Consider the following 16,854-nt stretch of genomic DNA (forward strand, 5'->3'; position numbering starts at 1 on the left):
CTGTCCCGGCACATCAACACTGTGACACATCACCCCATACCCCGGTAACCCACACTTGGGGGAGGAAGAAAAGGGAAATGAACTGACATTTGTTAATTGCTCACAATGGTTCAAGCACATACCAGACGCTTGTACATGACATCTCTTTAGAATCTAAATGTGCACATTTGTTTACTTTTGTATTACTGGAAGGAGATGGTAGATAAAACATTGAGGACATGACAACCCGACATAACCAAGATTGATTTATTCATTCATTCATTTATTCGTTTAACAATTCTAGGGCCTATTGTGTACCAAGCACACTTCTAGGTACGGAGAATACAGTGGTACACAAAACGCAGAAGGTCCTTCCCCTTGGATCTTGTGTTCTATCAAGCAGGCAAGCCTCACTCATCTTGCCCTTCCTAATGACAATGTTATGGTTATTCATCCCCTTGAGTCACACTCTTCAGGGTCCCCATGTCTGGATCTTGGTGAAATTGAGGTAGGAGACGGAATGGGAGAATGGGAGGGGCCATGGCACCAGAACAAAGAGGAGCAACCACTGAAATGTAAATAAGACTTGAGCTTTCTGTCTTTCCAGGGAACAATTGATTTGACCTTAGGCAAGACTCTTAAATGGCTAGTTTTCTCATCTGTAAAATCAAAGATTTTCAATTAAATGTTCAAAAAGTTCCCTCTCAGGTCTACCACTGGCCTCAAAAGATGGCATCTTTTCCAGTAGACTGTGTGCTTTATTCCTTGAGAAATAGTGACTGATACATGGGATCTGATTCAATTTATTAGGAACAGGGTGCACCTTCCAAAATAACCTGCCTAAGATAACTGAGTCTGCTGCTCCCTGGCAATTAGCTAAAACAGTACCTCTGTACTAAGTGTAACGTCTGTATTACCTTCTAGGATGCTGCCCCAACAGCTGCTGAAATCCAGGCTGAAGTTATCAAGTTCATGCCTAGTAAAAATGGCAAATACTTTGCCGTTTAAAGCAAGGATCTGGGATCATTTTTAGGGTTTTTAGGATTGTGGAAGATGCTGTAGATACTGGTAAGTTTCAAGGAAAACTAGGAACTAATTTTGCAATTACAGTCACTTCTCAAATTTGTGGGTTAGTTTAAGGAAGGTGTGAAATTGGCATATAATAAAAAGTATAATATTAGTGACTTTCCAGAGTAGCCCTTGGCAGTCTTGTCTTTAAAGAATAATGTCTAGTAGGAGAAAAAATGGATCTTAATGCACTGCATTCAAGAACCCTGCCTCTAGCAAGAGTAATTTGCAAATACATTTTGGGATCATGTTTAAATGTATTTTTTGGGGGGTCTAAGTGTAATGCTCCTAAAATTGGTAATGCCTTTTGGGTCAGAGTTTCAATTTCCTTCATCAGAGAATGAAAATTGTTTGTGGATTATATTGCCCATATTTGTCTCCAATTCTCCATATTGTCTAGGTTGTAGGAGCTAATGATTAATAACCACCATAGCTAAGCACTGATTATGTGCCAGGCATTTTTCTATGTTGTGTTAAAATAATATCTCATTTTACACCTGTTTTATGGTGGAATTAACTGAGGCTTGAGAGGGTTGTGCATAAGTGGTATAGCTGTTTATTGGCAAGCTGAATTTGGTCTGAGTGACTCTAAAACTTGTTCTCTTAATGGTTATACTGAAATTCTCTACTCAGAATGATTCCTCAAGGAATCAAATGCTATGTATATAGTCCAACCATTTGGGAAAACTGGTAATATCTACTAAATTTAAGGGTATGAAAACCCTGTGGCCCAGCAATTCATTTTCTAGGAATATATCAATGTCAAATCTATATCAAAGGTGTTTATTAAACAGCTCAGAGCAACACTATTTATAATAACCCCAAACTGGAAACAACCTGAATGTTTATTAACAGTAAAATGGATAAATAATTGGTGATATGTCCATGTAACAGAATATTATATAACACTAAGAGTGAACAGTCTGCTTCCAAATGCAGTAACATATATAAATCTCATTAATATAATGCTAAGTGAAAGGCAAAACTAATGTATGCTATCAGAATAATGGTCACTCTTGATGGGAACTAATGACTGGGAGGGGGCATATTCTTTTTCTGGTTGCCCATGTGTGGTCAGTTTGTGGAAATTCAGCAAGCTGTACTATTATAATATGTGCACTTCTCTGTATGTATATCATACTTCAATAAATTGTGTATATATCAATACCTATATAATACTTTATTTTTAATGTATTCATAACACTGCCCAAATGCTAAGCAACAGTGAAATGGATAAATAAGTTATGGTTTATTTACACAACATTATACAGCGTGAATATACAATGGAATATTGTATAGTAGACCAAAATAAGTCAGAGCATATCTCCTGATTTCTTATGGGGAAAATGAAAAATAAAACTTAAACTTGAAATGGGCAGTTTGAATGAGCTCCTAATTCACACCAGCAAAGTATCAGCAAAGTAGCTTAGGTGACTTTTTTGCCAAAAGATTGTAATTGATAAGGAGTAAAGCTAAAGAAATAACTCCAAAAGAGGTTTCTTGTTTAGTAGGGAAAACACTCAAGTGGTTCTGGAATACACAAAGGAAAAATCCTACATCTGTGTTCAGGAATAAACTACTTAACCCAGGAGAGCCTCTCCAGTTGTACAATCATTTGTTTGAATCGATGATTAATACTCGAACTACATCTTGAACATTCAACCTTGACTAGTCTGAGAATACTATTATAGCTCAACGACTGAACTGAACTCTGTCTGAGGCTTCCACTAGCAATAGTTATTTTTGGTATCAGATTTTCTAAATTACTAAATTTTTATATCCCTATAATTCTTGCACTCTGAACTCTGCCAACATGGCAATTATTAATACATTCTTCTTGATACTACATATTAGTATATAATTCTTGAATTTAATTTATTAAGAAAATTGATTTTTAACTCAAGGCAGCTAAGGTTTACGTTTTGGTCGTTTATAACTTTCACTTGTGTGTGTGTGTGTCTGCCCTGAGACCAAGGTAGACTGAGGTGGTTAATGAATTTATCTCTATGCCATTTCCAAATGAGCAAATAAGGAGACTAACACATTGAATGTCCCTTCTTCAACCCTCATAAGTTGTTTTTAATAATAACTATTCCTAAGGAGAAGTCGTAGTTTACACTAACTGACAGGTAGCCCATTAGCAATAACATTGCTATAACTTTGCCCTAATTATCACCCGCTGTTTTAATTTTTTTTCTGCAATGGAAGTTGCTTTCAAACTGCAGTTTTAATGTTCAAAAAAAAAAAAAGGGTGGGGGGAAGAAATGTGTGGTTCAATTTGCTAAATGTTGTGCTGTTTTCCATAATATCATAACATAAACTTTCATCATCTCTGCAGGTGCCACTGATGAATGACACATTGATCAACAGGTATTCTTCAGGCTCTGCCATCTGAAGCCAACAAAAGATACATGCTGGTCTCCCTGGCCAGTTTGGCTCAGTGGGTAGAGTGTCGGCCTGCGAACTGAAGGGTCCGGGGTTCAATTCCAGTCAAGGGCACATGCCCAGGTTGCAAGCTCAATCCCTAGTGTGGGGCATGAAGGAGGCAGCCGATCAATGATTCTCTCTCTCTAATTGATGTTTCTATCTCTCTCTCCCTTTCCTTTTCTCTCTGAAATCAATAAAAAAAATTTTTTTAAAAAAAGATACCTGCTGGTGACCAAGTGATAATCATGTAAAAAAAAAAAAAGACAATTCTGTCAAATTTAATAAGCTTTAGATTTTCACAGCACTAACTAGTCTTCATATTCCTTCTCAGGGCATTGCTTTCTACTTGAAGATTCATTTGACATGATCAGGTGGGAAAATTGATGGGTAGTTATAAGAAAACACTGTAAATGATTTCTGAAAGCTACCAATGAAAGATCTCCATATTTATTACTGATTATAACTCTGAGGATCAATTTCTCTATTGGATTTGGTAGATGACTTGTGATGAATCGTGATTTTATTTTTATTTGAAGTGCAGTAGAGATCTAAAAGGATTAGATTCAGATAAGATACCATCCTGGTTGAGAAATTATCAATCCTTTGGAATTACATGAGGAATACTAGTATAATAAATTATAGTCCAGACCTAATTGCAAGCTCCTATTTATAAAACCTAGTAATTATTTTACATTTCTGCTGTGTTCAAGGCTGCTTGCAGTCTGCTCCCAGTCACATTATCAACTGCCTTTATTCCAGCATAAATATTTCTATACATCCTAAGCTAGCTTTTGCCCAGAACACTTCCATGCCTTTGTCCATGCTAGTCCATCCCCCCTTATCTCCTTTCCTGCCATCTGGACTTACTGAATGTCTGCTCATCCATCACAACCAATTTATCCATCAGGCTAACTCATTCGAAAAGCTTACTCAGATCGCTACTTCCATTTAGCATTAATAACCTCTTTTCTGCTTATGTGGCACTTCAATTTGTGTATATTTTAATGTATTATTACATATTTCAAGATATAATGAGCAATCATGTACTCTCCCAGAACCTTAAGAAAAAGAACATTTCCAAAATACTTTAGCGTACCTCCTCTAGAATTGTGTCTTCCCTCTCCCCCCTCTCTTACCCCTAGGGATCATTATCCTGAATTTCATACTTACCATTGCATGCATCTCTCTATATTTTTACTTCATTGAAGTATCCCTAAACAATATATAATATTATATTGCATGTTTTAAAATTTATATAAATATATCAATCTATATGTACTCTTCTAAAACTTATCTCTTATAGCCAGTGTTTTATTTGTGAGAGTTGTTGGTATTGATACATATAGTAGTTTCTGTGCATATATTTTCATTGTTGTCTAGTATTCCAGTGTATGACTATTCCATAAAATATTTATTTATATCTTGTCCAGAGCCATTTAAGTTTATAAGTTTATTTGTCATTACAAATAATGCGAGTATATAAGGAGACATAGCCCCCCATTTTTATACTGTTGTAATGGAACTTACCACACTTTTGTATTAGTTTATTATATACATATCCCATGACTTTTTCCTATAACTTAGTAAACCCAAGAGGATAGTGACTGGGTAGACAATGGCAGGTGTTCAATAAATATTCACTTATTCACTGTCTTATCCTTTCTGTGTTTGAGTTTAGATTTTATAAACTCAGGCTATTGCATTTTAATTATAGTACAGATGAAGACTTGAATTTTGGGGTTCTTATACTTCAGAAATCCTAAAAGGAAACCTGAGGGACAGTTTATTTGGTCAGACTCAGTATTAAATTGAGTTCCTACCAAACGTGTCTTTAAAAATGAGTTGGTAGTATTTCTGAGTTCCTCAATGCCTCTGTTAAATTTGGAACACAGTGGATGTTTGTCTAAGAAATTGTGATCTAATTTTTCTTTAAGTGCCATTATTCTTTTGAAAAACCCTAAAAAAGGAGAACAACATCTTCATCTGTGATAAAAATTTCTCAACATTCAGAACAAATAAACAGATTATCATTTCAACTATCCAATTAAAAAATATTGTCCATTTTCTTGAATGGGCTCATATTACCAGGAATTTTCATGAAATAGTAATTTAAGCAGCAGGGTAATTGATAAGAAACTAGCTAACAGAAGAAAATATTGATAATTTAAACCATTTCTATGTTGCCAATATAATTTTATCCTACATATGTTTTCCCCAAAGTTTTATTTCTTAAATTTAAAAAAGGAGTATTATATATACAAAGGTATTTTCAGCAATGTCATTTATAATAGAGAAAACAAAAATAACACACATGTCCTACAATGAATGATAATTAAGTAACTTAAAACATGGATATATGATAGAATTTTATGGAGTTATTAAAATTACACATAGGATTTTGTGAGGATATGTATTTGTTAACTAATGAACATAGAATTGTACATATTTTGTGATTAATTGATTTTATAATTGTTAAATTATATATTCTTTGTATAAAGTTTAGAAGGAACAAAACTACATATTGTATAGTTGCTTTATTTTAGTGATAATGTGAATGAAAATTCATTGTTAAATTCTGTTAAATTTATTTAATGATAAACAAATCTTTGTAAGTATAACATTTCTTTTCAAGTGAGATGTGTGTTTTAGGGTGACCAACTGTTCTGGCTTCCTTGGAACAGAAGGGTTTCCCAAGATAGAGGACATTCATTGCTAAAACTAGGACCATCCTGAGCCAAATGGGACAGTTGATCACACTACAATGTGTATTTGATTGGTAGCAGAAGGTGGGAAGAAATTATAATTTTATTTCATTTGTCAGGAAATAAAGTAGATACCAGTTTGGTTACTGACCAGAAGTTATTTATTTTTAAAACTCTACTCCTCTATGTTGTGACTAATTTTGGGAAACTGCACACAAATCTTAATGAGACAACCTTCTACTAGCTACATATTCACCTGGTATCTATTTCAACAAATGAAATTACCCTCAGCACACATTAATTGACATAATTACTGAAACATCAAAAACAGATTAGCCACTGTAGCTCGAAAGAAAAAAAAAGAAAAGAAAGTACTGCTCCAGCAAATTGCAAAAGTGTTAAGAAGGGCTTGAAAAGGATGTTCAACTTGTAGGTAGTTTTAATTTAAAGCTTATAAAACATGACTTTTATTATTTAATCACTAGACAATTCTGGGTTCACAACAGTATATTTTGGCTATGTTGCAACTAAAAAATAAGTCTTTATAATATCCTGCACTTTGTTGATTGCTCTTGTAATCTCTATTGTGCATTGTGCACTCCTGTTTGAAGACAAATTGTATCCACTACTATTATCTCTTTTCATAATTAACAATCATACAGTTATTCTAGAACCACAACAGCAGCAACAATCACATCTTTGTATTTGCAAAAAGCTTACTTTTCAAATTCCTGGCTCTTTTTCCTAAAACACTGACATCATAGTAAAACAGTGTTTTCCCTGCCATGAGTTCGAATCGTCTGATAAATTAGAGAAACATGAAGATAACGAGGCCATGTTAGGATAATTCCACAAGGCAAAAAAGTCTTTGCTAGGACTTCTTTACTTCTATTGCTTGAATACATGGAATCTATGGTTTCCTATGCCAGAATGTTCTTGCCACTTAAAATGTAATCTCTTACACAATTCATCTTCCATGCTCTCTGTTCCAGCTACTGTATTATTATTAGTATACCTTTGCTTTCCAGGCTCTTTTATCAAAGCTCATTAGCATTCTTTATCATCATCATGAATATTGCTATTATTATTTATTTTTGCTCTTCTATGCAGACTGTTTTTCTCTTTATTGCAACATTTGATTTGTTTTCCCTATCATTAATAACTAGTCCCACACATTAGTATAGAATTCTGCTTTTGTTGAAAATTAACTCTGATAAATCAGAGCAACATGAAGAAAACAAATGTAGACATTGTGGTTCAGTTCTTCAAAATAAAAAGAGGCGTGTTCAGATTCTTTGTTACTCTCACTTGATCACATGAAATCAAGCACTTCTCTCACATTAATTTCTAATTCTGTTTCCTTTTAATAATACCTCAATTTAATCTAACAAAAATATAGAATTATTACAACCAAAAATATAATGGGGGAGAGAAGAAATAAAGGAAACTGTAACTCACCATAAAAAAACACAAAGATTTTTATGCACTATTTGTATTATATGTGCCCATTATTCTTAAGCTCTAAATCTTGTCTCATACTACAGAGAAATTGCAAATACAAAAACAGTTTAGTGTATCCTTTCTGTTCAACATCTAACAAAGGCTTACTTAGATTCTGCACAATAGGCATCCCAACCTGAGCCTTCACTTAACACTGCTTAAAATGTAACAGCATGTCAAAGCTTCTCACTCTACTTCAGCATCTCTCTCTCTCTCTCTCTCTCTCTCTCTCTCTCTCTCTCTCTCATACACACACACACACACACACACACACACACACACACACACACACACAAGACCAGCATTTATCTCAGGTCAAGTCCACACTAACCAATTCTTTCCTCTATCTGCCAGAGGTGTGTTGATTGTCCCATTCACCGTTGTAGAGGGACAGCCAAAACATAGTAACCTTACAGCCACTATTGTTGATGGATGCCAAAACCTTGGGAAACAGGATATTCACAAAGTATCAGTGTCACTCCCAAGATTGCTTATTAATTATAAGGGGAAATGGAATTTTAATATTGAGGATATTTGGTGACAGTTCCTTTAACCAAATGATCCAACCCTATATCACCATTTCCGACAACACAGTACTTCTGATGTGATGCACTGGGAACATTATCCATACTAATAAAAGCCTAGGTGGCCCTCGCACCCCTGTGCCCTCACGTCATCACAAGATGGCCACCCCATGTCATCACAAGATGGCTGCCCCCACATCATCACAAGATGGTTGTCACAAGATGGATGGCAGGGGAGGGCAGTTGGGAGCCATTGGGCCAGCAGGGGAGGGCAGTTGGGAGCAATTAGGTGTCAATCAGTCCAGCAGGGGAGCGGTTAGGGGGCAATCAGGCAGGCAGGCAGGTTATTGGTTAGGAGCCAGCAGTCCCGGATTGTGAGAGGGATGTCCGACTGCGGGATTGGGCCTAAACCGGCAGTTGGATATCCCCCAAGGGGTCCCAGATTGGAAAGGGTGCAGGCAGGGCTGAGGGACACCCTTCCCCCCCAGTGCACAAATTTCATGCACTGGGTCTCTAGTACCTATATAATATTCCTTGCAAAAATCTGTAACTTAACTCTACTCATTAGGGCACAGCTAGGCAAATCTAAAGTGAGGAACATTCTGCAAAAAACTGCAATAAACTCTTTAAAAATGTCAATATTATGAAAAGAAAAAAAACACACAAAAAGGTTGGGAAATTATAGAACAAAGGAGGGTAAAGAGAGAGAACAGTTGAATCAACAGGTAATCCTTGTTTGTATCCTAGGACACAAAAATAAATAAATAAAGCTACATAGGACATTATTGGAGCAATTGGGGAAATGTGAATATAGAGTATATTTTCTCAAGGAATTGTCTTGTAGCTATCTGGGAGAATGTCCTTTTTCTTAGGAGACAAATGATAAAGTATTTACAGATGGAGCATCATGGTGTCTGCAATAAATTATAAAGTGGTTCAACAATGCCTACATATCCAGAAAAGGAGTAGAGAAAGAGAAAGAGAGAGGAAGCCAACAGGAAAAAAAGTTAAGAATTGGTAAATCTAAGGGAAGGGTATATGGTCTTCATTGTATAGTCCTATAATTTTTCTGAATATTTGGAATATTACAAAATAAAAAGATGGAGGAAATATATTAAGCCCAAACCTTGTATTTCTCAGGAAAAGCAGTCCGGAAGTTTAAACATTAAACAAAAAATGTTTTTCTTCAGACATACAAGAAAAAGCAATGAACGCCAAATGTATGGGTACAAACTTTACTGTAAAATAAGGCAAGATCATCATCAGCAGGACATTACTCTGTAGACTACATTGCTACATATGTATTTGTTTCAGGAAATGTATATATATATATACATGTATATATCCTATTCAGTAATATATATAATTACATATTTATCTGTACATACATTTATATATCACTAGCGTTCCCGTTGCAGGAAAAATCCTGCAATAGGGTTTCCTGCTGCACTCTACCCCACCCTGCCTGCTCTCCTCCCTTGTCCCCTGCCCCGCGATCTCCGCCAGCCCCCCTGCTTTTCTAACTTCTCCACCAGCCCGCTCTCCTTCCTTCTTCCCTGGCCCCGCCTCCGCTCCTCCCTTCTCCCCCCGCCCGCCTTCTCTGCCAGCCCGCCTGCTTTTCCCTTCTCCCCCGGCCCTGCCTCCGCTCCTCCCTTCTCCCCCGGCCCGCCTTCTCTGCCAGCCCGCTCTCCTTCCTTCTCCCCCCGGCCCCGCCTCCGCTCCTCCCTTCTCCCCCGGCCCCGCCTCCGCTCCTCCCTTCTCCCCTGGCCCCGCCTCCGCTCCTCCCTTCTCCCCTGGCCCCGCCCCTTCTCCCCGGCCCCGCCTACTCAACTTCCTTCTCCCCCGGCCCCGCCTCCACTCCTCCCTTCTCCTCCCCCTGGCTTGCTTGCTTCTCTGCAGCTTTGCTCCCTTCTGCAGCTCTTGGATTCTTTCTACGCTGTCGCGATATGCAAATTAGCCGCCATCTTTGTTGGGGTAATTTGCATATCCGTCCTGATTGGTTGATGGGCGTGGCTTGGCTGGTGGGCGTGGCTTTGGCGTAGCGAAGGTGCGGTCAATTTGCATATTTGTCTATTATTAGATTAGATTAGAGATATTGTACTCAAAGATACCCTTTTTACATGCAAGTAAACACAAGCCCAGAGAGCCTTGCCCGATGTCACACAGCTACGTAGAAATAGAGCTAAACTTACAACGCAGGAGTCCTGTATTATTAACTATTCTAGACTTCTTCATTTAGTTATTTCAACAAAACAACAGCAACAATGGTCAATTTAGAATTTCCCAAACTATTTCATTTTAATAAAAGTTTATTTTGGCCCTGGCTTGTGTTTCTCAGTGGATAGAGTGGGGTCAAGGGTTCAATTACCAGTTAAGGGCACATACATGGGTTGCAGGTTCATTACCAGCCCCAGTTGTGGAGGAGAGGGGTGTGTTGGAGGCAACCGATTCATATGTTTCTCTCACATCAATGTTTCTCTCTCTCTCCCTTCCTCCCTCCCTCCCTTCCACTTTACCTAAAAGCAATGGGAAAATATCCTCGGGTGAGGATTGAAAAATTTTTTTTATTTTGTGTGTTTGTGTGTGTGTGTAAATGAGTGCTACCCGATCCCTTTTTCTTTTTCTACCAATCGTCTGTGAAACTGAGGCTACAGAGTAGCAGAAAGGGCAGTACCAACATTATAGTCCATGTGACCTTAAAAGCAAGCAAACCCTATTATTTAAATGGAGTAATGGATAGTCCTGAGCATTATCAGTCACTCTAGATGTGACAGAAGTATACTTCTTGTTAGAGCATCAGAGTAAAAACCTTTTCAGCATTGCACTTGTCTCCAGTAAGCAAAATGGAAATGACAATAATGAGAATGTTGTCTTCTATGCAACTTTTTCCCAGAAATATCCCATATTGGAAAATGGAATCGGACATAAAATTAAGTTGGCTTGTTAAACAGTCTCATTTCTCCTAGCCCTTCAGGTAGCTTCTAGTTTGCAAACAATGTATGTATGGAGTGCCTTAGAAACCTTTCCTTGCCCTTGGTAATGAAGATCCTTCCTTTTCCCCCCTGAAGAATTATGACCATCTTATTCTCTTTAAAATGTGGATATATTTGATATCTGAACACCATATGTATTTCTTTGCTCTCTCCCTTAAGTACTATCCTAGCATAACTTAATTGTTCCTAGCTGAAATGATAAAACTCTACATTCAGGCATAAAGTGCTATATATGGAAATATCTTCTACCTGATGCTAATCTACAAATTCTTATTCTTTTAGAAAAAAAAAGTCATTTAGGCACATGTATTGTATCAGAATCCCAAGGCAATGAAAAAAGACCTTCTTGGGTTATATTAAAAATAATTTTATTCACCCTCAGCTAGGCAAACCTAGAGGAAGATTAGGAGATAAGTTGCCCACATTTATCATCATACATTCAATCAATACATTCACTAGACATTTCCCCTGGCATACTATTAAACCAACCCCCTCTTCTAGGAAGATAAAACTCTTTAAATAGAAAATAAGTAGACAGTGATGAACAGCAATATTATCCCTGCCTACAATTTAAGTTCCTGGGACTTTGGTAAACTTCTGAATCCTCCCTGATCTGGACACAAAATTGTATTTCCCTGCTCTCTGGGGAAGATAATGTGAATGACTTGCTCTCTTGCTAGATGTTATAGGGCAGAAGAATGATTTCTATACTTATAGAATGAGTAACAATGGCCTAGGATTTCCATAAATATGAACAATATAACCCTACTACATAAGGAACTGAGTTGCTTCTGCGGTCCAGCTTCTTGATTCCAGGGCACCAGCTTGGATATGCATGGGTAACTTTGAAGGATCCTTACTTCAAGGGTAGTATATTAGTCAGGATTCTCCAGAGAAACAGCACAATAGGAGAACTCATATATTCAGATGGCCCCTGAATTATGATGATTCTACTTACGATTTTTTAACTTTATAATGGCACAAAAGAGAGACACATTCAGTAGAAACAGTTTTTTCAAATTTTGAATTTTGATATTTTTCTGAGCTAGCCATATGCCATTTGATATTCTCTCCTGATGTGGGGCAGAGGCAGAGAGCCACAGTTCCCAGTGAGCCATGTGATCAGGATGGTAAACACCTGATACTCTACAGTGTACTGTGTTGTCAGCGTTTTTTGGATATTGTGTTCTGAGCACATGTCAGGCTATGCTATGATGTTTGGTCGATTGGGTGTATTAAATGCATTTTTTGACTGATAATATTTTCAACCAACTATGAGTTTATTGGGACATAACCCCATAGTAAGTGGAGGAACATCTTTTCCATTTATGTAATTTTTCAAATACTCCAACATTTCTGCCTATCACTTCCATATTTTCCTGGAACTTCTCTCCCAGAGCCCTCCAATCTGTCCTAGTAGCTCCTCAGCTTGCTGCATCATTGTCATTTTTGGGTTTTCCTCAACCATTGGGCGCAAACTTACCTAAGCCACTCTTCTGAGTTACACCCCATATTTCCTGAATCCCAAATCCCCCTCTTTCCTAGTTTCTCCCTTGCCTTGTGCAACATACCTTCCAGTAGGGAACATGGGTGGAAGTATTTTAAATTCTTGAATGGCTACAAATTTATTTATCTTATACTCACATTTGATTGGTAGATTACCTGGGAACAAAATTTCAAGTTGAAAATCATTTCCCTTCAGGATATTGAGTCATTGCTTCCTTCACTTTAAGCTTCCAATTTCACTGTGGAGAAGTCTGAATCTAATGGAATTTCTAAACCATTATATGAGACCTCTTTTCCCGCTCTGTAAGATTTTTTTAAAGGCTATTTTTTTTTTAAGAACACTTTTAGGTTGAGAGAAAAATCAAGGGCAAAGAACAGAGATTTCCCATATATCCCCTGTCCCCCCCTCCCTCCCGCCCCGTCCCTATGCATGCACAGCCTCCCCTCAGATTGTTAACATCCTCCACCAGAGTGGGTCATTTTTTACAACTTGCTTCTGTGGTCCAGCTTCTTGAACCTCTATTGACACATCATAATCACCCAAAGTTCATAGTTTACCTTAGGGTTCCCACTGTTTGGACAAATGTATAATAATATGTATTAAGCATTCAGGGAGTAGGACATTCTAAGCTGGGATGTTTTTGTTTTTGCTTTAGTGTCCTCCTCTTCATTTTCTGGAACTTCTGTTACTCACATGTTGACCCTCCTAAAATAATCATCTTATTATCTTTTCTCTCATATCTTCCATCTGTCTTTTTTTTTTTTTTTTGTCTTACTTTCTGGGAGATTTCTTCAACACTGTCTTCAAACCCTTCCACTGAATTTGCTTCCCACCTTTTAATTTCAAAGAACTACTGTTTTGTTTTCTGACTGTCCCATTTGCAAGGCACCCCATCCTTGTTTTGTGCATATATTATTTTGGTTTCTCTCTCTAAGGCTGTTCTTGGTTGTTATCAAAATTTCCTTCTACTCTCTGAATTTTTAAATTTCCATTTTCTAATCCCTCCCCACCCTACACGCCCACCTGCATTGTTCACTTTCATCTCTGTCTTTCATTTTGGAAGCTTTCCTCCAATGTCTGGTACCCTGGCTGTCTGTTCCTACTATAGAATCTCTCTCTATATAAGAGTCTAATATGCTAAGTGTCCGACTGATCGGTCGACCGTTTGGTCAACTGCTCGACCAGTCGCTATGATGTGCCCTGACCACCAGGGGGCAGATGCTCTGATTGGTAGGTTAGCTTGCTGTTGGGGTCCAGCTGATCAGGAATGGGAGAGATGGGCTGGACATGCCCTGGAGCCCTCCCTCGGTCCTTCCCCAGCCTCTAAAATATTTCTTCTAATTAATTTATTTTCCTTTCAATGTGCACAAATTCGTGCACTGGGCCTCTAGTTTGACAATAACAAGCTAATTGGAAATACCAGGTTCCACAGAAGATTGGGGCCAGAAGAACTTCATCTTAGATTGATGAGGCTTCAAGTTGGCTTTGCACTGATAGGACGTGTAAATGCTGGTGTCTTTAGGTTTTCCACTAGAGCTTTTTAGTTTTGGCAGGGAAGAATCCTTTCCTGCTAGCCTGATTGTGAGGAGAAGGGAGATGTAAGCTTGGCCACTGGCATTCTAAGCACTTACCTAGGTGAAGATTGCAAGGTTGCAGACCAGTGCCATTAGCTTCAGAGCACCGCACAATTACTGAGCTTAAGAGAGTTGATAGGACTCCTTATGTGTGCGTGTGCCTTTTTCTCAAAATAGATTCATACTCAGAATTGAAAATTTCAGAAGCTAAAATCACTCTACTGCATATTTTAAACAGGGGAACAGGTTGGCTTTTTGTCACAATGAAGCAAAATATTCCTGACAAAAAATTCCTGCTCTTTCTGAAGTTTGCCAGTTTGGATGTTTTTCATTCCCCAGAAACTGCTGGAAACAGCCCAGCATAGTAGGGGGAATATGTTTGGATCCATCTGTGTATGTTGAAACTCTGAAGCTCAGCCAAGACATGAAGTCATTCTAGGGTCTATGAGACTTAAGTAAAAGCTTAGAACATCACTAAATTGTAACAGATGAACTGGATTCCAACCAAAAATACAGATATGTTACAATATTGTGTTCACAAACAAATGTCTACACTATTGTACTGAGAGGTTAGAGAAATGCAAGTGGAGGCTGAGGTTTGACTTGCTGCTGCCAACCAAAATATATCTTCTATAAAACAAAATATAACTTTGAGAAGGGCAGAAAGGAAGCAGTTCTGCCTAGTGTTAAAGTAAGCACACCTGCATACAACTAATTAGTCAATAATATAAAAATACTCCCTATACAATATAGTTCAAATCAGAAAGAGTTTAGATCACAATGTAGCTGATAATGAGAGATGCATTTTTATCAGAAGTTAAGTCAACATTTTTTAAAAAATATAAGCCCTAGCTGGTTTGGCTCAGTGGATAGAGCATAGGCCCAAGGACTGAAGGGTCCCGGGTTCTCTTCTGGTCAAGGGCAAGAACCTCAGTCTCTGGCTCTGGTTGAGGAGTGCTGTGTTTTTCCCCCCTCCCTTGCACTCTCTCTAAAAATCAGTGGAAAAATATCCTTGGGTGAGGATTAACAAACAAACAAAAAAAAGTATTTTAAGATTTTGGAAAAGTTCCCAATTCTGATATTTACAATTTAAAGACTGAGATTGAGTTTTTGGAGAGGAAAATTTGACCTGGGTATATACTTAGGAAAGCAGAATATCTGGATGCTCACTATTCTCTTTTGGGTTCCTCCAAACTCCAATATTTTTAAAGATGAGACAAAGCAACATTATGAGCCTTTTATGCTAAGGTGGTCCAAATGGTCTAAACAGTTTGATCAAAGTCTTATTTGTTTGAAACACGTTGTTCCCATTTAACTTCTAGATAACTGTTGACACAGGGTTTTCACGTCATCTTCTTATCTTCAGATCACTGACAGTCAGCTTCCTGGAACTTTATCTTTAGTTAATAATGAAAGATACACACAAAAATTTATGTACAATCTATAATAATCTATAATAAAAGCATAATATGCTAATTAGACTGGACAGCTGAACGACCTTCCGGACATCATCCTGGATGAAGCGGTGGTGGCGGGGGTTGAGGCAGAGGCAATTAGGGGTGATCAGGCAGGCAGGAGAGCAGTTAGGGGCAATCAGGCAGCCAGGCAGGCAGAGCTGTTAGGGGCAATCAGGCAGGCAGATGAGTGGTTAAGGGCGATCAGGCAGGCAGGCAGAGGCAGTTAGGGGCGATCAGGCAGGCAGGTGAATGGTTAGGAGCCAGCAGTCCCAGATTGCTAGAGGGATGTTCGACTGCCGGGATCCCTGCAGGACTGGGCCTAAACTGGCAGTCGGACATCCCCCGAGGGGTCCTGGATTGTGAGAGGGTGCAGGCCAGGTTGAGGGAGGGACCCCCCTCCTCTGCACGAATTTCATGCACCAAGCCTCTAGTGAGTCATAATAGTGAAAAATTGGAGGCTACCTAAATGTCCAACTTTTAGGGATTGAAAATGGGAAAGTCATTCAAACAAGAAAAATAAAAAATAGACATCTGCCAGCTTTCCAGAGTTTGACTTGCTGTGTTTATGCACTCACCGTCTAAATATGTAATAAGCTTAAATGATTTAAAAAAGCATATAAAAATATCTGAGAATAAAATGAAGATCCAGTTGACCCTAGATATTCGGTTTATATGATGCCAACAACCTGAGATTGTTTGTTTGTTTATTTGGATATATGACATACATACACACAGATCTTAAGTGTACAGCTAGATGAATTTTTACACATGTACATGTATATATGTAACCACCATTTAGATATAGACATATAATATTTCCAGCACCTGAGGAGAGTTCCTCTTGCCATTCATCTCCCCAATTGCCCAACCCAATTCCCCACAGGTAAGCTCTATTCTGACTATGCAGGGTTTTTGAAAATATTGGTCAAACAGCTGGATTTCTCCAGTTACCAAAATGTTTGGTACAAAAATAGTTGGGCTTAATGTTTTATTTTTCCTCCGTATTGTTCAGTCCCAGTGCCACACTCACAGAGGGAATCAATTTATTTCCTGGCACTGTCTCTGTCAGTGTCTATAATTTTCTACAATGAATGAGGAAAACAAAAATTTGTCCACCTATCCT

This window comes from Cnephaeus nilssonii (genome assembly GCF_951640355.1).
Source record: "Cnephaeus nilssonii genome assembly, chromosome: 2".
Taxonomy (NCBI): domain Eukaryota; kingdom Metazoa; phylum Chordata; class Mammalia; order Chiroptera; family Vespertilionidae; genus Cnephaeus; species Cnephaeus nilssonii.